General features: G+C 44.8%; 1 protein-coding gene across 3 annotated transcripts in view; it reads right to left on the minus strand.

Annotated features, from left to right (window-relative positions):
• Nucleotides 1–12,706, minus strand: part of SPATS2L (spermatogenesis associated serine rich 2 like) — a 134,960-nt gene extending 122,254 nt beyond the window's left edge. For 2 of the 3 annotated variants that reach the window (XM_054044824.1, XM_054044826.1), the window contains exon 1: nucleotides 12,564–12,706. The gene's annotated coding sequence lies outside the window, so the exon portion shown is untranslated. Of the gene's footprint in view, nucleotides 1–12,245; nucleotides 12,265–12,563 lie in introns of those variants that run through there. The other variant, XM_054044827.1, reaches the window with a different exon arrangement.
• Nucleotides 12,707–23,917: the final 11,211 nt, after the last annotated feature.

The following is a 23,917-nucleotide window of genomic DNA, read 5'->3' on the forward strand; positions in this document are numbered from 1 at the left end:
AATAAATAGAAACTATTTTTTTTGGTGAAAAGTACAGATTTTTTTTTAAGGTGTGTTTTTTCAATGTGTATGAAGAAACACTACAAGCAAACAAGAAGGTTCTCTATGACCTTTGTTAGAATTTCCAGTAACAGAGAAGGAATGGGAGGCGGGGAGGTCCTAAGGAACAGGGGTATCTCCTGTCACAACAGAACTGTCTAAACCACTTGAAAGAAACTTAGGAGAGCTGTTATGAGAGCACTAATATGGAGCAGAGAAGTGTGATCTACAATCCTTATCAGTGGAGGAAAATAACAGCAGCAAAAGAGAAACAAAAGGGAAGATGCCGCTAAGCCTTTCTGCAGCTAAGATAGCCTGCAGGTTAACAAAGAGTTAAGCATAGGGTTCAGACAAATTTAAGGAAAACCTTAAAATTTTAATTATATCTGAACATTTGAAGCGGAACCAAGACAGAACATGGCATTCTACTAGGGTTACCATATTTTGTGCCTCCAAATGGAGGACACTCCACAGGGCCCCGGCCCCGCCCCCAGCCCCGCCCACGCCCCTGCCCCAACCCCGCCCCCTCCCCAAAGTCTCCGCCCCCTCCCCTGCTTCCCGCGAACATTTGATTCGCGGGAAGCCTGAAGCAGGTAAGGGGGAGTGTGGGGGGAGAAGGGGCGGCCCAGCCTGGCCCCCCGGCGGCTCCAGCCTGGGTCGGCTCGGGCCCTGGAGTGCCGGCCCCGGCCGACCACCCCCGGCCCACCCAGCACTGCCGGCCCCCGGCAGCCCGGCGCACCCCCCGGCTCCCGGCCCGGCAACCCCGGCTCCCGGCCCAGCGACCCCGGCCCCGCGACCCCCAACCGGCTCCCGGCCCCCGGCCTGGCCCAGCGACCCTGGCTCCCCGGCCCCGCGACCCCCAGCCTGGCTCCCGGCCCCGCGACTCCCGGCCCGGCCCGGCAACCCCGGCTCCCGTTCCGGCAACCCCCGCGACCGGCTCCCTGGCCCCGCGACCCCGGCTCCCGGCCCGGACCCCGGCCCGGCACCGCGCCCCCGGCTCCCCGCCCGGCCCCGCGCCCGGCCCCGCGCCCAGCCCGGCGCCCCTGGACCCCGGCCCGGCACCGCGCCCCCGGCTCCCCGCCCGGCCCTGCGCCCGGCCCCGCGCCCAGCCCGGCCCTGCGCCCCTGGACCCCGGCCCGGCACCGCGCGCCCAGCCCGGCGCCCAGCCCGGCACCATGCCCTCGGCCCCGCACCGGCCCCGCCACCAGCCAAATAGGCCCCGGCCGAGCACCACCGAGCCCTCCCGATTTTCCCGGACATGCCCGGCTTTTGGGGATTTCCCCCCAGACGGGGATTTGAGCCCCCAAAAGCTGGACATGTCCGGGAAAATCCGGACGTATGGTAACCCTACATTCTACCAAAGCAGAAAGTCCAATGGATTTCTAAAAATGCCATTAGCTGATATCCACAGACCCCAGAGTCTCTCATAAATTTGTTATTTGTGTGAGACCAAGACACTGGAAAAGGTGCATCTTCTTATGCTGCCACTTTGATCTACATGTTGCTACTATGGTATCATACTCATGGAAGGTTGAAAGATAATGCACATTTTTCACAATAAGAATTCAAAAGCCTGAATACCAAGATAAAGCCTAAGACCTAAAGGGGGAAAAAGCAGACACGGTTGTCTAACCAGTGCTGGTCAGAGCCATTACAATGGAGAGCTGCTCAGCCAAGTAATCTTTAGTGATTTACACAAGAGAATGAAACCTATGAACTGGGAAATCAGTTCCTACACAACAGAGTAGAATTTCCACAGATTTAATGATGTGAAAAAGTTACTGTAAAGTACACAACACTTACCAGAAATACATGCAAGTTTTCAGTCATGAAGCACCTATCTTGACCTTAATATTTTATATGCATTTTGCATACAAAATAGAATGGCACATTGAACAGGCTATTTACAAGAATTGCTGAAAGGAGTGTTCTGTGTATGAGTGATTCTATTCTGAGAGCCTGTCATTTGGGTGAATAAATCTTTGGGAGTTCAATATACTGAAATTCTTTATGTTGCCCACTGAGGAATGCTCACATCTGTCAGTAATCACACAAATATTATAGTCTTGCTTCTAACATGCAACAGTTAGGATTTGTCAGCATTTCTCTTGCTGAGTTCTAATTTCAAGGAGTTGCTATAGATCATTCATATCACATCACATGAGGCTGAAGCTTGGCATACAAGTTATCAGCCTGGATGCATTTTTTTTAAATGTATAGATTGGTTTAGTCATTTTGAGGTTAAACGGGATATGATTTTTTTTCATTTGATTTGCTAAATTCTAGGTGAAGGCAGATAGTCCTTAATATAGACAAAGGCTTGTTTGGATTCTGGGGGAATATAGTTGGAAAAAGTCAAAATTTTGGTCCAGATTCTGCTCTCATTTATGTCAATGCAGAATCAAGCCCTAAGAACACATATTTGACGTGCTGTGAGATCTCTAATATACATGGGACACTGAGAGGACCTCAGTTTGACAGGTCTCTTCCAAAGTACCTCATGCAGTAAGTGGTTTCACCTACTTTGGACATAACAAGGGCTGAATCTATCCTGACATGAATCAAACCTGCAGTAAGTGTACAGTCCTGCAAACCTGATACAAAGCCGTTTAGAAGTTTCAAGAAGTCAATCAAATCTAGCATGAGAATTTAAGGTAGTTAAAAACAAGCCATGCTTTACCACAAACATTAAAAAAGTCACAGGGTCTTGCACCAGTTTCAGACCAAGGTAACTCCACTGATGTCAATGGACTTACTTTTGTTTTACACCAATGTGAGAAGAGAATCAAGTCCAAAGAAATTACAGTTCATCACCATAATTATTATAATAAATAATTATTTGCATTATTGTAGCACCTAGACACCCCAATCATGAACCAGGACCCCACTGTACCATACTTTTTCCACACCCTTCTAGGCAAATAGAGCAACATTTTATGCCAGCACCCTTTTGCTGCAATAGACACGGTCAGTTCAACACATGACCACTATGCCATATTGTATTTGGACAGTTACCCTTTTTATGATTTAGCAGTCACTACCATATGCAAAAAAGTCAATGATCCTATTGAGATTTACTCTTCTTCCAAACAAAACCATTTTTTGTCCTGCCTTTGCAAAACCTTCTGATACACCTACAGTTTTGTTAAGAATGACACTATTAAATGAGCATGTCCATCAAGGATCAATATGTGTATAAAGATGGATGTTACGAAGACCTTTCATAGGTTTAGTAATACACAACCAGGAGATGACAGTTTGTGCAGTGATGGGGAAAAAGAAGATACTGGGCTAAATTCTGTGCTTGCCTACATAACTCTGCACCCCGTTGGCCCCAGCAGGAGTAAGCCAATGAAGAGTTGGGCTCTAAATCAGCAACAAGTGAATTGCCAAAGGTTCATTGGTTCAAATCGGATTCTTAACCAATGGTCCAGACCTGTGGAAGGTTCCTAGCACTCATTTCCACCATCCACATGCAATCGTACATCCAGTTTCAACATTGCCTCAAACAGACCCTCCCCCGGTTCCCAACTCCTTCTCTGTAGTCCCAGAGATAACTACACCTTAAATATATTACACAGGGCAGCAGTCCTACACAGAGTTATTCCCCATAAATATTGTAAAGAAGAGTCCAAATAGTGATACAGTGTTGGTATTTGTAGGTTTTCCCAATAGTGAGTATAAACCACAGACTTTCAGTCAAGAGAGCATCACATTAATGGTGTGTAACAGCATTTAGCATGTTGAACTCTGCTGACATCTTCACACACATTTGGAATCCACATATTAAACTTGTCTGACTTAAATGCAGCGTGAAAATTTAAGCCACATATTAAATGTGTGTTTAGAATATGTGTATAGGTCTAATGTGTTTAGAAAAGTTATGCAGATTTTTTTAATATATACATTTTTTAAGAGAAGATATTCAGTTAACAAAAATTACATGTCAGTAATGTAAATGCTTTGGGTTTACACTCATTAAAGGAAATATATAAACTTTAGGCTCAGACCTGAAAAACCTAACTATAAGTAGATACCGGCTTCACCATTAATCAGCAGTAAATAGGACACAATTCTGCAATGGCCTCTGTGGGATTAAGTGGATGACCTCACAGGTCATTTGCATCTCTAATATCTATGATTGTATAATTATTTAACTATATAGGCAAATTATAGTTGTGCTCATACTTTTAGACCACCGCATCAGCAAGAGAAGTTTATACATATTGTAAATACTTTCTGCTTCTCCAGCCATGCCACAAATTTGTTAAGCACTCCTATATCACTCCTCACATTGAGTGGTAGGTAAAGAGGTCAGACTATTCTACTGAGAGAATATTCCACCATGGTATTTCTTATAACTATTAGGAACTTGGGGTAGACACAGATAGAATGATTGATAAACGCAATTCAGAGATACCCTCCCTGGGAAATTTTGCTTCACAGTTATTTTACTGGGGCCAAATTAATAATTAGCATTTTCATCCTCCAGTCTATAGAAATTAATTAAACCTCATGACACCACTGTGAGGTATTCCCATTTTAAAGAGATTGACGCTGGACGAGACACATAATCAGTTAGCCTCAAGAACTCAAAGTAAGTCAACACTGAGCCAGCATTAGAATTTAGGACTTTCTGACTGCCAATCTTACAGTCGTATAACTAGACTATACCACTCCCTTGAGGTACCATCCATATTAGATACCAGAAGAGGTATACTCTGAAGAGCTAAGAAGTCATTCCAGTGTATCAGTGTGCATAAATAAATAACACACTCCATAAGACTACTCTGTTTTAGTTTAATGCAAACCTGTCATTTAAGGACAAAACATCTACCATATTTTTCCTAGCTTTTGTTGGTTGTTATGACACTTATGTTGTTATTCAGGTTTCATTGAATTCTTAGTAAATTTGACCAAGGTGTGTGTATGCGTGGGTGCGCGCGCACACACACTGAGTTAAGCTAACGTAAGCTATAAACCTATATTTAATAATCTTAAGTGTACAACCTGATGTTTTTCAGCAGCAACGCTGGTGGGAATATTTTATACTGGCTAGAGCATGGGACTGAATCAAGACACCTTAATTCATTCCTTGGTTCTTGATAAATAATAACTTGCTCTGTGACACTGACACATCATTTAACTTCTTTGTTCATCAGTTTATCCACATATAAAACTCTGTCTTAGTGGTGAGATAAGTCTCGGTGTTTGTAAAATGCTTCAAGGCCCTTGGACAAAAGGTGCTATACAAGTATTTCCATGCAATTAAAAGTAAAATCTCTTCAAATGCTGACTTGAAAAGAAGCATTCTGAGATCATATGACTGCATTCCAGCACTATATAGGATGGTGAGCAAGGCAAGTCTCATCTTTAAAAGGTTGAACAAGTGGCTTCTGGGCATGGATCATCCCAATTCAGCATACTACGGAAGCTTATCTCAGTTCAGTGTAACCCACTGGTGAGTGAGTTGAGTATATGATAAAGTATAAAACAGATAATATTGTCTGATCCTATTCCACATGTTCTAGAATAGTGAGATTCATCAGCCATTTTCTCTGAACATTATTCTGCAATATGCCAGTAACATCATGTCCAGGGCCGGTGCAACCACTAAGCAAACTAGGCGGCTGCCTAGGGCGCAAAGTAGTTGGGGGCGGACAAAAGCGCACTCCGGGGTGGCGGTGGAGTGGAGGTGAGCTAGGGCAGGGGGGCGCAGGGAGAGCCACCTGCAGCAAGTAAGGGAGCGGCGGCACAAAGGGGAATCGCTCCCCGCCCCAGCTCACCTCTGCTCTGCCTCCTCTCCAAGTATGCTGCCCTGCTCTGCTTCTCTCCCTCCCAGGCTTGCGGCGCCAAACAGCTGATTGGCGCCACAAGCCTGGGAGGCGGGAGAAGTGGAGCAGCGATGGCGTGCTCAGGGAGGAGGCGGAGCAGAGGTGAGCTGGGGTGGGGAGCTGCGGCACGGCTCCCCGGGCCGGGGGGGTAGAGAGCTGACGCGGGGTGGGGGGGGCTCAGGGTAGGGGGGGGTGGGGAGCTGCCGCAGGGCTTGGGGAGGGGGCGGAGCAGAGGTGAGCTGGGGTGAGGAGCTGCTGCACGGCTCTCCGGGCCAGAGGTGGGGGTGGGGAGCTGCTGCGGGGGGGGGGAGGGGCGCACCTCAGGGCGGAGGAGGGGTGGGGAGCTGCCACCGGGGGGGGGGGGCGCCTCAGGGCAGAGAGGGGGGGCGGGGAGCTGCCGCAGGGCTCGGGGAGAGCGGAAAGTGGAAGTTTCGCCTAGGGCGCGAAACATCCTTGCACCGGCCCTGATCATGTCTAACCCAAATGTAAAAAGCCTTCTTAGAGCCAGATCTTCAGCCAGTGTTAATTGACTTCAATGAAGCTATGCTTGTTTACGCTGACCGAGAATCCAGCCCTTTCTGTTCCACTGCAGAGAGGTGGCATTTCAGAGCACATAGAGCTGCTTTATCATTTGAACTCTTACCCTTTCAACACTTGAAAGATGAGAATCATCAGTAATTTAAACATTGGATACAGTATGCAACCATAGACCTTTTTTTCAGTCAGAAATCAGATAGAGAGAGCACTGGAAGGCCTACCAAAAAGACCAATCAATACTCATTCCTTGAATGACCACTTGAAAATCAGTGACCATACAGCACTAGACCGAAAAGAACTATTTCCTGAAGCTGTCATAAAAGAATAAGGGGACATGGAGTCTACAATATTGTAGATACATTTGTAAATCATAGTTTTTGAAGAAAATCTTCAGTTTTATTTAAGAAAAGACTTGTAAAAGAAAGGCCATTGTCAACATTATGCCACAACCCAGCTCCTTGCATGCAGACTGTGTATTTTTAGATTAGTCTTTTTATACTTGAAAAAGGATTGATTGATACATTTTCTATTATTGTTGTTCTTCTATAGAAGAGGTTTAAACAAATGATGAGAGCCTTGATTTTATTCCAAAACTCTAATTAGGGACTGCAGCACTATTTGCCTTGTCTAAGAAAAAAATCACTAGAGGATTTTTTCCAGTTCAAAACCCAAGAAAAGCACAGTTACATATGAATGATTACTAGGCACCAGTCACAGTGTTTTAAGTTATCACTTTAGTAATTCTCTGCAATTGCCTTCATCCACATAACATAAGGTGGCTCCTTCATCAGAAAGTCAATTTTCATATTGAAAAATCAGCGTGTGATCCTGAACAAATCTTAAAGTCTCTGGTTTCAAAGTCTCTCTCAAAAAGGGCCAGTTTTATACCAGTTGATTTTTTCTGTTGATAGACAGGAAATTTTCTTATGTTTTTTTATTTATTTTCCCAATTATACTTTTGGTTCTCAGACTACAAAATAAACTGGGAGTTGTACAGAATAGTTCATTAGAGGTTCTGAACAAGCTTTGTGTTGCAGAACTTGCAGAAAAAAAGCCAGTGCAGACTCTTAAGCAATAACAGATTTATCCTAATCCATATCTAGGAATTACTGGGAATCACTGCACTTTCCTTCTCAAAGGGTACGTCTTCACTACCCGCCGGATCAGCGGGTAGTAATCGATCTATCGGGGATCGATATATTGCGTCTCGTTAAGATGCGATATATCAATCCACGAACGCGCTCCCTGTCGACTCCAGAACTCCACCAGAGCGAGCGACGGTAGCACAGTCGACAGGGGAGCCGCGGCCGTCGATCCCGCGCCGTGTGGATCCCCAGGTAATTCGATCTTAGATACTTCGACTTCAGCTACGCTATTCGCGTAGCTGAAGTTGCATATCTTAGATCGATCCCCCCCAGTGTAGACCAGCCCAAAGTAAAGTTACTGCCGTCTGAATTGCCCTCTTCACCCTTCTGTTTCTCCTACATGCTGTTAACCAAAACAGTCCAAAAACATCAATTTATACCCTCTTGCTTCCCGTTATTCTAGAGCATACTAGATTCTGCATTCCTTGTGCCCCCCAAGTCCTACTGGAGGTTTTGGTGTATAATCAAGAGGCCAGATCCTCAGCCAGCACAAATCAACACAGCTCCATTGACTGCTATGTCATTTCATGCCAGTCAAGGCTCTGGCTCTTAGAATATTACACAAGATACATATCAGGGCCAAATTCTTTGACAGAAAAATGCTACAGAATGTTGCTTTCAAACATGCACTAGAGGTGGAAGTCCTTCACCAGCAGAGCCAAACATCTGGTCTGTGGGCTAGGTCTGGCCTCCCTGTGGCCCATCTGACATATTCAAAGTGTGCAGAATCTCAGCTTTCATTTAAAAAAATAAGTTTCTACACTTCATGGTTTGAAGAAAAGCTTCCAAATACAAAGTAAAGATAAACCAATACAGTGTTGTCTTCTGAGACTGCAGCCAGCCTCAAACAATGTCTCAGAAAGGTGTGAATTCCTCTGTCCCCTTTTAATATCATTGAAATGTTACCTAAGATGATCACATTTTAATGTCAACATTAACTACTGGTCTTCTGATCATTTTAGCTGATGGAATGGGAAGCTGCACATGGAAGTCCATGTGGGTGGGAATTGAGAATTTCTGTGCAGGGAAGGAAACACAGAAGGAAGAACAGAGAGATACAAGGACAAATAAGAGATGCAGAGAAAACAGGATGGGAAGGAAGAAAATCAAAGGGAAGAAATACCCATGGCTCAAAGGGAGGGAGCATATTTTCCCACTGATACTGACAATAAAGCCCTTAATAAATAATAGTAACCACGTTACTACATAAAGGCCAGATTCTTTCCTTGATCTTTGTGCAAACCTCCCATGACAGTGGGCATTCTGCTCTGGATGGAGAGGGTTATATACATAGGTGCCAACTTTTCCAGGCACCGGTAGATGCTCGCCCCTGGCCCAGCCCCTCCTGCCCCGCCCCCATCCCAACCCCTTCCCCAAGGTCCCCGCCCCAACTCCGCCCCCTCCCTGCCCCTATTGGACCCCTTCCCCAAATCCCCACCCCGGCCCCACCTCTTCCCTGAGCGCGCTGCATTCCCTGTCCTCCCCCCGCCCCAGTGCTTGCCGCAGCGAATCAACTGTTTCACGGCAGGAAGCGCTGGGAGGGAGGGGGGAGAAGGGAAGCTGTGGCACGCTCAGGGAAGGAGGCGGAGGGGAGGGGAGCTGGGGCAGGGAGCCCCGGAGCACCCACGGAGTCAGCACCTATGGGTATGGTTATATGCAGTCCTAAACGTAGCCTCTGGCCAACAGGCCATAACTAGAAGTGGAATTCAGCCCTTTCCTCCAAATGAGTTTGACACCTCCGTCCCAGATAACACATGATTATTTAGGGGATTAGGCTGGGTTGTTCTGCAAAAGATGTTGACTATTTTTGAATTCTGCATGCATATTATTAATGTATGTATTTTGTATTACAGTAGTACCCTAGAGGCCACAACCAAGATCAGGACCCCTTTGTGTTAGGCACTGTACAACTAAATAGTGAGCGACAGTTCCCAGAATGAAAATAGTGGCAATGAATGTGTATAAACCTGAACACAACATAATCTTGCAAATTAATAAAAAACAGGGACATAAATTAACTGGCCTTTGTATTTCCAGCACTGAAAAGAAAAGAACTTGTTGAAACAATGTAACACACATTTCCGGCCACAAGGAATCTTGTACTTTCTTTTAAAGACAGGCCCAAACCACAAATACCAGTTCTGGGTGTGATGTTTCCTAAAGTTCAGAGTGAGTGTTTGGATCTAGCAGTTTGCTTCAACCCCTTTTAGAGATAGGGACCAGGTAAGAAGTTTGGATCCAGAATGAAACTTCTCTCAAAATTCAGTGTTTGAATGTACGGCAACTTGGTTGGGCTCATCTCTAGGCTCATTGAGTAAAACAATAACCCTTAAGCATGTGCTTCTTCTAAGGGCCCCATGGATTTCAGAGGGAATTTTCCTCAGATAAGGACTCAAGAGCTGCCCCCACAAATAAGGTTAACCATAATAGACTGTGAATTGTAACCCTTTCCCTCACCCTTTATATGTCTCATAGACCTTAAGGCCAGAAGTGACCATCATAATCATCTAGTCTGATCTCCTGCACACTGCAGGCCACAGAACCTCACCCACCCACTTCTGTAATAGACCCATAACCTCTGGCTGAGTTAATGAAGTCCTCAAATCATGCTTTAAAGACTTCAAGTTACAGAGAATCCACCATTTACACTAGTTTAAACCTGCAAGTGACCCATATCCCATTCTGCAGAGGAAAGCAAAAAACCCCAGGGTCTCTGCCAATCTGACCTGGGGAAAACTCCCTCCTGACCCCCCAAACATGGCAACCAGTTAGACCCCAAGCATGTGGGCAAGACCCACCAGCCAGACACCTGGGAAAAAATTTGCTGTAGTAACTCAGCGCCTTCCCCATCTAGAGCCTTCCCCATCACTGGTCATTGGAGACATTTGTTGCTAGTAGTCACAGATCGGCTACATGCCATTGTATGTATTCAGCTATTCGTGTAGCTGAAGTCGAAGTATCTTAGTTCGACTTACCTGGCCGTCCTCACGGCGGCAAGTCGACCGCCACAGCTCCCCTGTTGACTCTGCTTATTCCTCCTGCCGAGGTGCAGTACGGGCATTGATTCGGGGATTGATTTATCGCATCTCGTCTAGATGCGATAAATCAAATCGATCCCCGATAGATCGATTACTACCTGCCGATCCGGCGGGTAGTGTAGACGTGGCCTAAGTCTCTTATTAAAACAGATACTTCCATTTCTCAGGCACTTGATCCTACAATGTGCTGGGTCCCTTCAACTCCCATCTAAATCAATGGGAGTTGAGAGTGCTCATACCACCTCATGGGAGGCATTGAGCACCTTACAGGATGCAGCCCTTTCCAGGTATTCTAAAAATCATTCATACATGGGGTTGTCCCTATTAATGTGACTAACCTCACATTGCCTTTTAATTGGACTACTCACCTGAGAAGTCAGAGGGGCATAGGCACAGATATCTGCGTACACAGATCTCACTGCAAAAGTGAGACCTTTGTTAGGGGTATTAGCTACCATTCCAAGTGTTCATATTTCATGCCTGGTTCACACTTTAATCTGATAAGATTGATAGTTGGTAGGGTGCATTCTTGTCTATTCTTGAGATTGCTCTGGGTTACCTTCCCTTGCTGAATATTTCATGGATGCTTCAGTTATTTTGAGATAAGAGCCCGTCACAAAAAAAGAGAACAGCACTTTATAACATAACTGGTAATTTGGGAGAGGAACTTCCCAAGAAAGATTGTTAGTTTTCTTGAAGTTGAATAACACTTCTACACATTTTCAAGCTCAAAATATTTATCGCCCAAACAAACTCACGGAAGTGTGACCTGAAATGAGGATTCTGTTTTTCCTGTGAGATCTTAGACCACCAAAAGAAAAGAAACCCAGTAGTACAAGCAATCAACAGCTCTAGCAAAAAAAGAAGAAGAAAAAGTCTTGCACTGTTAATGTACAGCTCCTCAACAAAGGAAGTATAATAAAGAATAAAAGACTATTGCCAGCTGCAATTGTACATCAAAGGAACTAAAAAAAACCCCAATTATTTCAATTTTTTCATGCACTATAAGAAAGACACTGAATGTAAACCACCTTATTGCTTCGTTCTTTGTAGAGGTGAAATAATTCTTCAAATCCCTGAATGTGTGTGGAAACAGCAACTATAGAACATTAGCACTCACCCCAGCCTTGTAATCACAGTGTAATATTTCACAGCTCACCCATTCTGTAATGCAACATTTCATGAAAAATTAAATGCTGGCTCAGCATATTTTGCTGCCTTGATAGATGTGGACACACAGCTGCAGGCTGGAAATGATCTGGTTTTATCATTTTTTTTAGTATGCTGCTGTTCATTTGTGATCAGGGCTGTTACTGGACAGAACTGTACAGGGCCATGCAACTTCAAGGCTTTAACCATTTGGGGTGGAGGGGGAGCGAGCGATGTGGGCTGTGACAAACACATTCCTGCGCGTGTTTGCAGAGCTCCGGACCAGGCGAACGCTGGGTTTGGCGGTGGAATATCGGCCACCGCCAGCACAACGGGCTCAGCCGCGGCTGCCTAGCTAGCAGGAGGGGCCCGATCCTGCCTTCCTGGGGCGCCCGCTGATGGCAGATGGGGCCCGATCCTGCCTTCCTGGGGCACCCTCTGAGGGCGGCTCGGGGCGCGCCAGGAGGATCAGATCGGGCCCCGCCGCTGTTGATTTTGCATACCTGGCGGCTGTCGAGGCACCTCTCGAAAGGGGTGAAAGAAGCTGCAGTTCGGATCCTGGGCTTGTTGCATTAGGACAAGGGGTGTGGGGGAGGGTTGTCCGCGTTGAACCCAGACCGATCCTCCCCCAGGAAACTCAAGGGACTGCAAGAGGACAAGTCCATCACCCCCCCCCCCCCGGAAGCCTGCAGTCTGGAAATGGCACATGCAATACCCCGAAAGCCCCCCGCCCCAAGGGGGGATCCCAGCCCCCAATGGAGGCGCGGGGAGAAGGGGGCGGTGTAGGTGCGGCGCAGCCAGCGCCCCGCCGGGTCCCTTACCGCTCAGCCAATGGTCTGCTCCCCGCGGAGCCCGGGCAGCGCAAGGCGGCTTCCCGCTGGTGCCCAGCTCCGCTCTCCCCGAGCGAGCGGCACATCCGCGCCTGGCCCAGCCCCCGCCTGAATTCCTGCACACGCCGCCCGCCCTCCTCCTCCCGACCGGGAGCGGCGGCGGCAAACCCCTCCCCGCCGGCCCACTGCTGCCCCCTGCTTCCCGCGCCCACTGAGCTGAGGGGACAGGGGGTGTCTCCCCGCGGCTGACGTCCCCTTGCGCAGGGCTGGCCGGGGTGGGAGCTGAGTAGGGTCACCAGAGAGAATCCGGTTGGGATGAATAGTGGGGTACAGGACCAAGCCCCTAATAGGGCGTGGTCCCCCTGATAGCTGGCGGTCCGGCCACCCTCGGGCTGAGGAGGTGCCTGTGAGTGAGAGCGGTCAGTGGGGCCCCGCTAGCGGAGTTTGTGCGTGACTGAGGCAGCCTGGATTTACCAACCCCCAGTCAAAGCCTTGGACTTTCAGGAAAGCCCAGCGGAGGGGCCGAGCCACAGACTCTTCTCTCCCACACCTTCCCTGGGCCACTTAGCCACTTGCAAAGCCTGCTTCAAGGGGAGGCTGGCTCGGGGACCCAGACCTCCCACCTGTTTTTAAAATGTCCAGGACTTTTAAACTCTGGGGAATTTTAGGCTGGGCGGTTGTGGGAGAGCTGCCTGGGTGGCTAATGGGAAGCAAGAGAGGGCAGGAGGTCAGTAGTTAAGCCTGCTAATTGCACAAAGGATCAGAGCAGGCGACTCTCACCTGACAGCAGTTTCAGTTCCCAACAAGGAATGAGGCTCTCTCCCAAGGCCCCTCGTAAATTAAAGGCATTTAGAAATAATAGGGAAACAAGTTAGGTTTGCCAAGGATGGCTCCCTTATGGCAACTCCAGGTTCAGCACACATCTATCACCATAGCACAGGCCATGATTTTCTGCGTTGCCATAACCATGGGGTAAATTATTATTATTATTTTGGATATGAAACAATCCCATTGGGTTAGATTGCTTAATTTTCCAATATTTTCATGATTTATGTATGCCCTTGTAACCATGGACACATAAGTTCCTGAAAGTGAAAGGATAACACTGTAACCCGAATCATAAAGGGCTAGATCAGGGGTTGGCAAACTATGGCCCGTGGGCCACATCTGGCCCACGAGCCATTTTAAGGCGGCCCGTGAGCTCCCACTGGGGCACTGGGTCAGGGGCCACACCAGCACTCTAGCTGGGACGCTGGGTCAGGGGCCGCACCACGTGGCTCAGCCCCACTCTAGCTGGGACGCCGGGTCAGAGGCCGCACCATGCAGCTCGGCCCTGCTCTGGTGCTCCAGCTGGGGCTCCGGGTCGGGGGTTGCACCACGCAGCTCAGCCCCTCTCCAGCTGGGACGCCGGGTCAGGGGCTGCACCACACGACTCCCGGAAGCTGCGGCATTGCCCCGTTCTGAGGGTCGGGGGCCGCTCAACGCGTAGGAGCCGGAAAAGGGACTTGCCATGGCTTCTGGGAGCCGCTTGAGGTAAGTGCCGCTCGGATCCTGCACCCCTTCCCCAGCCCTGATCCCCCTCTCCAAACCCTTCGATCCCAGCACGGAGCACCCTCCTGCACCCCAAACCTCTCATCCCCAGCCCCACCCCAGAGCCCACACCCCCAACCAGAGCCCTCACCCCCTCCCGCACCCCAACCCCAATTTTGTGAGCATTCATGGCTCGCCATACAATTTCTATTCTCTGATGTGGCCCTCAGGCCAAAAAGTTTGCCCACCCCTGGGCTAGATTGTGATATTTTGAGCTTGAAGAGTGCCTTACTCCTGATTTTTTTAGTGAAACCCCCTGAAGAATAAGGTACTATACTTATAGCGAATAAGGGTGTCACAATCTGGCCCAAAGTTCTTTAAGCTTAAGGCTCTTTTTATAACATGAACCGCAGAAACTGTTTTCATGTCTCAAGTGTGATGTAGCTACTTAGTTGCCAAAAACATTTTGTTCTGAGACATATTAGGCCAAATGAAACCCTTCCGTTGCACGGCACAGAGGGGAGAAAAGCACAGTAAATAGGTTAAGTGAGTCTGGTAAATAAGTACAGAGAATTCTACATGATATAGTACTTTCCCTCCAAGCCAAAGAATCTCCTGTAGGTAAAATGTACTTGGTTTGTTATTATTTATTTTCATACATTTGCATTGCAGCAGTGCCTACAAGCGCCAATAGGATTGGGTCCCATCCTGTTAGGGGCTGTACAAACACGCAGATAGACACCATTTGCGGGCATCCATGGATTCTGCTTCTAGATAGGTAGGTAGTAAAGTGCAGAGGAGCTACGGCAGCTCAGACACTATAGCTCAGAATGAATGAGAATGTTCTGATCTGAACTGCCTAGGGATGTGGGGCTCTAGCACTGTGCACGGATAGGCAAATGCTCCACTGAGATCATGGTGTATCTGTTGTTCTCCTCAGAGTCCACGCCACAACCTGTGTCCCTTCTGAGCTGCTACTAAAGGTAATCAACAATTTTTTAAATGTTTTTCTGATGAATAATGATCCTTTTTTCTAAAACAAACATTTTTGTGAAAAAAATTCCTTTTTACAACATAAATCTCCTGATTTTTTTTGACAACAAATGAAAACCAAAATGTTTTCAGAGTTTTGTTTTGTCTTCTGCCCCTACCATTTTGCAGCAAAGGGATGAAGGGGGAAAGGAAGGGAGAGGCAGGGGAAAGCCAATTCAGGAAACTGAAACAGTTTTGGGTTTCAACAAATGAAAAAAAAAATCCACCAGGTTTTCACGGAAAAAAATCTGAAACTTTTTGAGCAAATAAAAATTAAAAAATATTTCCACTTTTCAACCATTTACCACTTTTCAACCAGCTCTTGCTGCTACCAGTTGCAACCCTTCTCCTCCCTCTTAAGCATATACATCATTTTCTTCTATTAGTATTCCTCCTTCCACTCACAGTGATTGGCCTAATGATTTGGCCTATCATTATTTGATACAGTTTACATCATGGACATTTAAAAAAATAATTTGAAAATATGGAATGAAGATTGAAAAATACTCTGGCCTATTCAACAGTGATGCAATGAGCAAAATGGGATAAATTACACAAGTCACAGTTACTACATGAATCTTCTTGTGAATATTCTTTGCAAACTCTCAGAAAGAAATGCAAACATTTACAGCAAGCTTTCCATGGATAAATATTTTAAAATACTTTCTAAAAATGTGAGTCAGGAATTCTTAGTCCAAATTTTTGTAAAGACAGGGTTAATGTTGTAATGAGTAAATATCTATTAAATTAAAACATCAGAATGTTATAGATATAAGTTAACAAACACTTGATTTACCCACTCAGAGCCAGAAAACCTCCCACACCTTCATAAACAGTTTGGTTTATAATACCTATTATAGTGTCTATTCCACAATGAATCAAAGCCCCTAATCAGTCTCATCTGCCTTGTACAATAATCTATTGATTGGAAGAGTCCATATATTTGAAAAATTATGGCATGAATTAGGTACTTGGTTATTTTATGTTGCATGATGGGCAGGGATAATGGGTTCGAATTACTTTGCTTTTGGAACCTTAACTATGAATTTTCTGATCTTCGTTCACATTGGTTTCTTTCTTTGATTATAACTTCAAATTTCCATGCTTTTCATTAGTGGTGTTCTGATGCCGCTTTAGTTTAACTTACAGTTATTTACATCCTGAACTATACCTTTATGGCGATTTTTGCCTGGGAATTCTGGAAATAATTTTGAAATACAAGAGAATTGTTCATTATGCTTATAAAACAAGGATTATGCTCACCTGCTGGCAGAGGAGAATACATGTGAATCTTGAGTTTGGTACTGGTTTTGTGGGACCCAGTGGGTAACATGTGAGATGAAAGGCTCCAAAGGCTTTACAAATTATATTTGGATGTGGGAGAGTGAAGAGAATGAGAATGTGGGAAAGTGAAACGGGAACCTGCTGTTTAGTTCATGCATAAACTATCCGTTCAGCCAAAGGTCACTCTTTTCCCCCCATTAATTTAAAGGATCACATATGAAGTGCAATTTAAAAATAAAAATACAGTCAATCCTGTTTTAGGTTTGTGGTAGCCATGAAGGAGTGAAATAAAGGCTGAGATGGGATTTAATTCTAAACCTCTATTTCGATTTGCCTCTAACTTTCTAACAGAAAAAGACCTTTGAAGATAATTTTTTATGCATAATCGTAATTGTAAAGTCATTTTTTGGTGAAAGTTACATACAGATCCATTTGGCTACTTTTGATGCACTTTCCAAGAAAAAAAGTTTTACACCTTCTTTGGCAATGTGAGAGTTCAGAGAATGAGGTGTTTGCACTTCTGGAAAATTTTGCTAACTTTTTTATGGCTTGTAATAGCTCAGAACTGTTTAGTCTAGTCTTTACTCCACATTTTATTTTCATCTACTGGTCTTGGTGAGGACTGGAGTCTTTGGGCAGTTTTAGTGGTGAGCTGTTTAGTTATTAAATACAACTGATACAAACATTAAAGATGCTGAAGAGTTAAAAAGGTACAAATGGAACAGATGCTTTGGGAAGGTGTACATAAAAGTTGATGTGAGAAAATTGCCATGTATAGCAACTGACAGAATGGGAAAGTAGAAAGAACAATAAACATTCTGTATGGAGCACCAGCAATGGCTGTTTCAAACCATTCTTCAGGAAACCAGGAACCATTCATACAAAGCCTGGCCCAAACATCTGCCAATTGAGGTCTTTGGTTTTTACTTTTTATTTAAAACAAAAATTACCAACATCTAGGGACTCATCACTAAACTACATATCACAGACTACACAAATTTGTTGACAGTCTTTTGTGTTTTTTAGAAGCACCCTATTAACCTTTTTATTTTGTAGTAAATTTAGAAATTAATATTGACTGGTTCTTTGCCAGGCTGCATATAGAGACTGTGTCTTCTGTAAAAGGAAGACGGTTACTTTGGGTCCAGTTCTCATTTTCCGTACATGTGAAAGCATAAACTTTATGGGGACCCATGTAGGGATATTTCTGTTTCCTCCACGGAATCTGTCATTTGTAAAGCTATGTGATAAGCAGCAATATTTACAAACTCTCTGTTGAAAGATAGAATCAGGAGTCCATGAGTGGAAAAGATAGTCCAGTGGTTAGGGTACTAGCCTAGGACTCCGGACGTCTGCGTTAAGTCCTTGCTTCACTGCAGGCTTCCTGAGGGACTTTGGACAAGTTAGTCTCTGTGTGCCTTGGTGCCCTTCTGTAAAATGGGGATAAAAGCATTGCCCTGCCTCACAGGGTGTTATACATATTGTGAGATGCTCAGATACTACAGTAATGAGGGATATATTGGTACCTTAAATAGACAGACTCTGAAGCAGCTGTAGTTCTCCAAGTCATGTGGATTCTGAGCTACAGTGGAGAACATAGACAGCCCAGGTAAAGCAGGAAAAACACCTCCCTCTGGGCTGCCTCTTCTGTGTTGTGTCTTTTGAGAGACAGCCTCTGAATCCATTAGTAGCTAGAAGTGCAGAAAAAATACAAATGTAATGGTCAGTAAAATGCTCCATACAGATAAAAGATCATTCAGGACCATATTCTCCCTGCTCTTGCGCAGCTATACAACGTGAGGATGGAAAGGATAGAGGGGGTGTCTCTTGTGTGCAAGCAGCTGGCTTTTGGCTGCTCCCTACTCTTTCAGAACAAGGTGTGGGAAGTGCAATGCTTCCTGGCCGAAAACAGGTCTGGGAGTGGGTGAGGTTATGATTGTGGCTGGCAATTCCAGGCAACTGGTGCTACGGTAACTTAAAGCTGCTCTTCCAAAATGGAGATATAACCTCCACCATCCTTCATTAGCAGGGATTTAATCCGTGAGTTTGAGCACCAAAAGAGCAGAGCTCTACCAGGTGAGCTGAAGGAGTATTTCCATTAGCTGGTTGCAGTAGTAGGTTTTTATCCACTATTTGGACTAGACACTACATAGGGACACAATCTACTTAGCCACTACTTGCAGGCAAGCTTTCCCCAGCACCTTAGAAACATTTTTCCTCTCTCTGCACTACAGGCAAAACACATCTGATCACTGCGAAGGCACATCTCCATGCTCTAAGGGGGACTCAGCTCTTAATGACTTTCGTGGTACAAGATCAGGGAAATAAGCACAACAGAACCCTCCACCTTCATAATAAACCACTCTTTTCTGGTGTTAGAAGGCTCTGTGAGACTCAGTTGTTTGGCCATAGAGGAACTTGCATGCACTTCTCCCCATTTTGTTTTGCTTGGATTTGTGCACCTCTTGCATCTTACTCTGAGTGTTGTGGTCAAATGAAGATCTGAACAAAATTCATCCAAAAACTTCTTGGCTTTTAACATCATTTCACCTTTAAACTATGCAAATCCACCAAAACTATTTCTGACTAACATCATCCCACAACCCAGGTAGGCTTTGGTATTTGCAAGCTTTTGAGTGAACTTGACCTGAGTTTCAGAATTGGTTATGAAAGTTTTCTGCACCTCTGTTAAAATCTCTAATTTATTCATCATTACATTCTTGGATATTTTTTCAAGTATTGTTCCTCTTTTCCCTCTAAAGTGAATTTAGTGTTGGTGCCCAAATAGCTCCATTGGAAGATGGACTGAAACCAAAACATCAGATCAAGGGAAGTTCAAAAACAGATTTGGATGCAAACTTTGTGGTTTGGGCTGATCTCTTATGGAAACTATCTAAAAAGTTCCTTATGTATCCATTGAGCGGGTACCAGAAAGGGAGCAAAAATACTTCCACACACTGTTTTGTCCATGTATCTTATACCTGTTCTGGTAGGAATGCTTTAGCAACAAAGTGGTGCTTCAGTCTTTCCATTGTCATTTTTTCTGAAACTGCTAACAAAGCTGACATTTACAAAAGTGGTTTCTGTGCTTACATTGGCTGGCAATCAGTTGAGAGATGGCAATTTACTTTACAGTAACCTGCAATGGAGTCAAACTAGGGATCTTGAGGTGAAAGATACCATATTGATTCCTAATCACCTGAGCCATCCAGTCTCCTTTGAATATTGATTCTGATCACTAAGTGGTCTATTTTCATTTTGAATTTGTGCATATGTGAGTTTAACTTTCATTAACTTTAGTGGGAATTAAACTTATGTAGCAAGGGAAGGTCTGAATCAGGAACTGCATTCAAGAGCTATGTTCGCATCCAGATCCTAACCTGATCTTCTTTACAAGACATCATGAGTGTAAAATAACCCTGGCCAAACAAATATGGGGAGCAAATGAGAACAGCAAAGCTATGAATGGTTTTGGAGTTTACTTTGAAAATCTAGAAATTAACATGAAACTTGTCTGAAAAGCAATATAAATATTTCAAGACAGAGGTGACACATTTGCTGGCAATCTGGGTACTGGAATCAGGAATCTGACAGCTGAGGTTATGCTGTTGATATAGTGGATGTGTTATGCTTTTGATAGAGTGCTTGAAAAGAGGTTGGTTGACAGGCAGAAAAAGCTGTTATCAAGTGGAAAACAGTGGATACAATGACCAGCATTTCATTGTCATTATAAGATGGGCAAGGAGTAAAGAAATGGCAAAGATTAGATAATATGAATAACTAGAAAAAACAGAAAAGGAGCAAAAGCAAGGACAAAAGAGATGCTGCTAAACTAAAGTTTGGTCAATAAATGACTATTTCAGAAAATAAGGAAGTGGTGTGGTTCAGATTACTCAGAACCCAGTCCTGCTAGGTACTGAATAAAACTTCATTTTCTTTGTATCTATTTAGGGATACCCATGGTCCCTTACACTATAGTAGCTGAGCGCCTCACAAACATACATAAATTTATTCTCACAACACCCTTGTGAGGTAGAGAAACATTACTGTACTGTATTAGCGACTTGCTCCAGGTCACATGGGAAGTCTGTGGCACAGCCAGGGATGGATTGTGGATCTCAAGAGACCCATCCTCACAGCAACTAGTAAGGGAGTGATGTTGAGAGTTAGGCCTTACCCACACCCAAATTTGCATTGGTTTAAATAAATTGGTTTAAACCTCCACCTCTTCCTCCTGGGGAGGAATAAATGTGGAATACAAGAATGCCATTTTCTGAGGATAATTGCACTTTAAGGGCCTGATTTTGCCCTAATAGCATAACATGCAAATAGAGGATCAAGTAAAACTTAGGGCAAGCAGTTGCTGGAGAAAAGTTTTACAAAATCCAGCAAGCCTCCTATGTTGCCACTGCCAACAGAGAAGTGCAGGGATATGTATGCTGCTGCTGCCCACAGAGATGGTGTCTGATGAGGGGCGGGCATGGCAAAGTGAAAAGAAGTTGTGGTCATCAAGGTAAAGTGTAGCGCAGCATGTGATGTACAGCCGTGTATATACCTAGTATATTAGTAAGTATGAACCCCACAGCCCGTGTGGGAGAAGGCTGCTAAGGCATCAGAATTACATTTTCTGTTCATCCTGTCACTTTAGATTCAGTATGATGTGTTTGGGGAGTAAAGAGCCGAGAGAGGCAAATTTAAAGAAGAATTATGTGATTTGAGTGAGGGATGGTGGCATCAGGATCAGTCACAGCGGGCACCCTTTGCAGACCAACATGTTTGGAGGCTCACATCCTATGAAATTATCCCCCTTAACACCCCCACTTTCAGAAGCTGTACGTGTGAAACAATGCCATAAGGTTTCCCATCATGCTTAAGCAGACACAACTATCTGGAGGTAGAGGAGCACTTGGTATGTTTGGGGGGAATGAGTAGCTGAGGGTAGAGGGGTGCTTAGGCAGACTGGCTGCATGGGGGATACTGTGGGGAATCAGGGAGTCCAGGAGACTGAGAGGAGAGGGGACGCAGGAGGAGAAGAAAGCAGCATGTAGCAGGGAAGTGGTGGGACTGGAGGAAGCCCCCGACAGGGATAGCGTGAAGCCACTGAGAAAGAAAGCTAGCTGATGGATCAGGAGCAGATGGAAGGCAAGGGCGGGTCACGGAGGAAGATGTGTAAGCCAGGAGAATTTGCTGGAAGATAGGAAGGGGGAAATCCTTGTCTGCTCTCGTCTCGCTAGTTTGGAGGGTAGATTCTCAGCTCTAGGTAGTTTCAGACCCTTGACCAGGCTGTGAGGACTTTGGCTCCATGAGGCAGCAACAGAGAACTCAGCGTGATATGCTCACACTCACTCCTGGTGTGGTAGGAGGAGCTGACCAAGCATGGGCCGAAATCTGCCTCCCTGTGGAGTCTTCCTGGCATATTTTTTGTGACTTCCTCTGTAAGAGACCAGCCCACTGCATCATAGATGAGCTGCTCAGTCACCATAAGCTTGAAAACCTCTGTAGCATATGTGACTGGCTTGCCACAGCTAGCTTGGAATAGCGTGTCCCTTTGTCATTCAATAACCTCCAGGATTGTTATGTCCTCCAGAATGCAGAATGCCTGAAAGGACTGAGAAACCTTCCGTAGTAAACCATGGCACCCTTCAGGCTACAAAGGTCTACAATTTTTAAACATATTGCATATGTAAATTTCACCTACCATTGTGTGTGCACTCTTTTCACTCTGCTTAACTCAGCTGTGTCGACAGAGATCCTGGGAACTGAAGTGTTCTTCTGAGAATATAATGAAGCTGAATTATGCAAAATATCATATTTTGGCCTTGAGATTCCACGGGCACTTTTCTCTGAGGATGCACTGAACCTTTTTTAAAGTACTGAGACAACAATGTATTACTTGATGTCTGCTTTCAGGCCCTTCTCCCTTTGCAGCCTAGCCACACACCAGCAGGAACCTGGGATTCCGAACTGTCATGGAGCAGTCAAAGAGGAAGTGCTTCCATGATGAACTTATGGTGGACATCCAGGACAAGCCAACAAACCAGTACAGTACCAAAGGGGAAGGGGTTCATGGCAAGTGGAAAGGCACAGACAGGCTACAGAGAACCAGGAGTGAATTGCAGGAAAACCCTGGCATCATGAACTTTTCCAGTGCAGCCCACTTTGGTGTCCATAGATCAGGCTCTGTGGGTCACAAGGGCCTGTGTAATAATGGAGTAGTACCTTTTGCGGTTCATCTACTCATGTGCTCCTTGAGCAGGGCAAACTGTGTGCACGTGATTCCCATCAGTGGCCCCAGAGAACTTTGGAAACCCCATTCTCTCAAAACCAGCCATTTTGAACACCAAAAAATACAGCATAGATTTCAAGATGACACATCTTGGTAACAATAAACAATACGCTCTGAAAAGCAGCCAACTGTAGTGCAAAAAACCTTGTCCAGTTCAACATTAATAATTAAATCTAGAAATAAAAAAAACAAAAAGAACTTCTTTAGCATACAACCTATACAATAATAAAATAAATTATCAAATGTTACTATCAATTTGCAGTAGACAAAACATGATTCACTTAATGTTTGTAACATGCTGGGTTGGAGAACTGCTAAGTATTTTATTATTAAACATGGTAAACTCACTAACATACATTCTGGCATCATTGAACTTACAGATAATTTTAGGTTAGGGATCATTTACTTGTCATGCCAGTAAACAAATATTGCTCAAGTCATTTAGGAAATGTTGTTCTCTGTGACTAACATCCACTAGCAAATTACACAGACCTGCTATTTGTTACCACTTAGGTGCTATTATGTCCTGCACAGTTTAGCCTGTCTCCACACTAATCCTTAAGGTGTGTTTGTTTTTTAAACATCTATTTTGAGTTTAATTCAAGTTGGCTGCAGTGCTACACTGGTGACAGCATGGCAGCCGGGAGCGACTGATCGTTACCAAACCTGTGCATGGTAATGTAGTGTACTGTACTACTGCTACTCACATATGCCAACTTGAATTGACTAAAAAAATGTATTGTCACTTCAATTTCTTTATTGTCAAAACGTGGAATGGAGGGGCCATAATGAACCTTCTTTCTGACTTTTGTGTGTCAACAAAATCTTCAAACAAAGGAAGGAAAATCTGTTGTGGACAAGTAAATGCTATGTATAGTTGCTAAATATTGGTGGAAAGTGGTCTTCCCTCTTCTGCCCCTACACCCATCTACAGTTTATTTTCACTATCATGCAATAGTGCAAATAAACTCCTTTTATTTTTTTAAACAGAAAAATCTCTAGAGGTGAAGTCTGGGGAAGCTTGGCTCTGGATCTAAACTTGGCAGCTCAAGGCACATCTACTCTTTTTGTTTGTTTGTTTGTTTGTTTTTAAGAATTTGCTTCTAATGGAGCTCTTGAAATGAGGGGTAAAGTCCAGAGAAAGAGGCTGGAGGACTTAATTAATATTCTCAAGACCTGTCTTGAAGTTTAAATGTTAAATGGGAAGTGTGAC

Source organism: Malaclemys terrapin, chromosome 11, assembly GCF_027887155.1.
Source record: "Malaclemys terrapin pileata isolate rMalTer1 chromosome 11, rMalTer1.hap1, whole genome shotgun sequence".
NCBI classification, from domain to species: domain Eukaryota; kingdom Metazoa; phylum Chordata; order Testudines; family Emydidae; genus Malaclemys; species Malaclemys terrapin.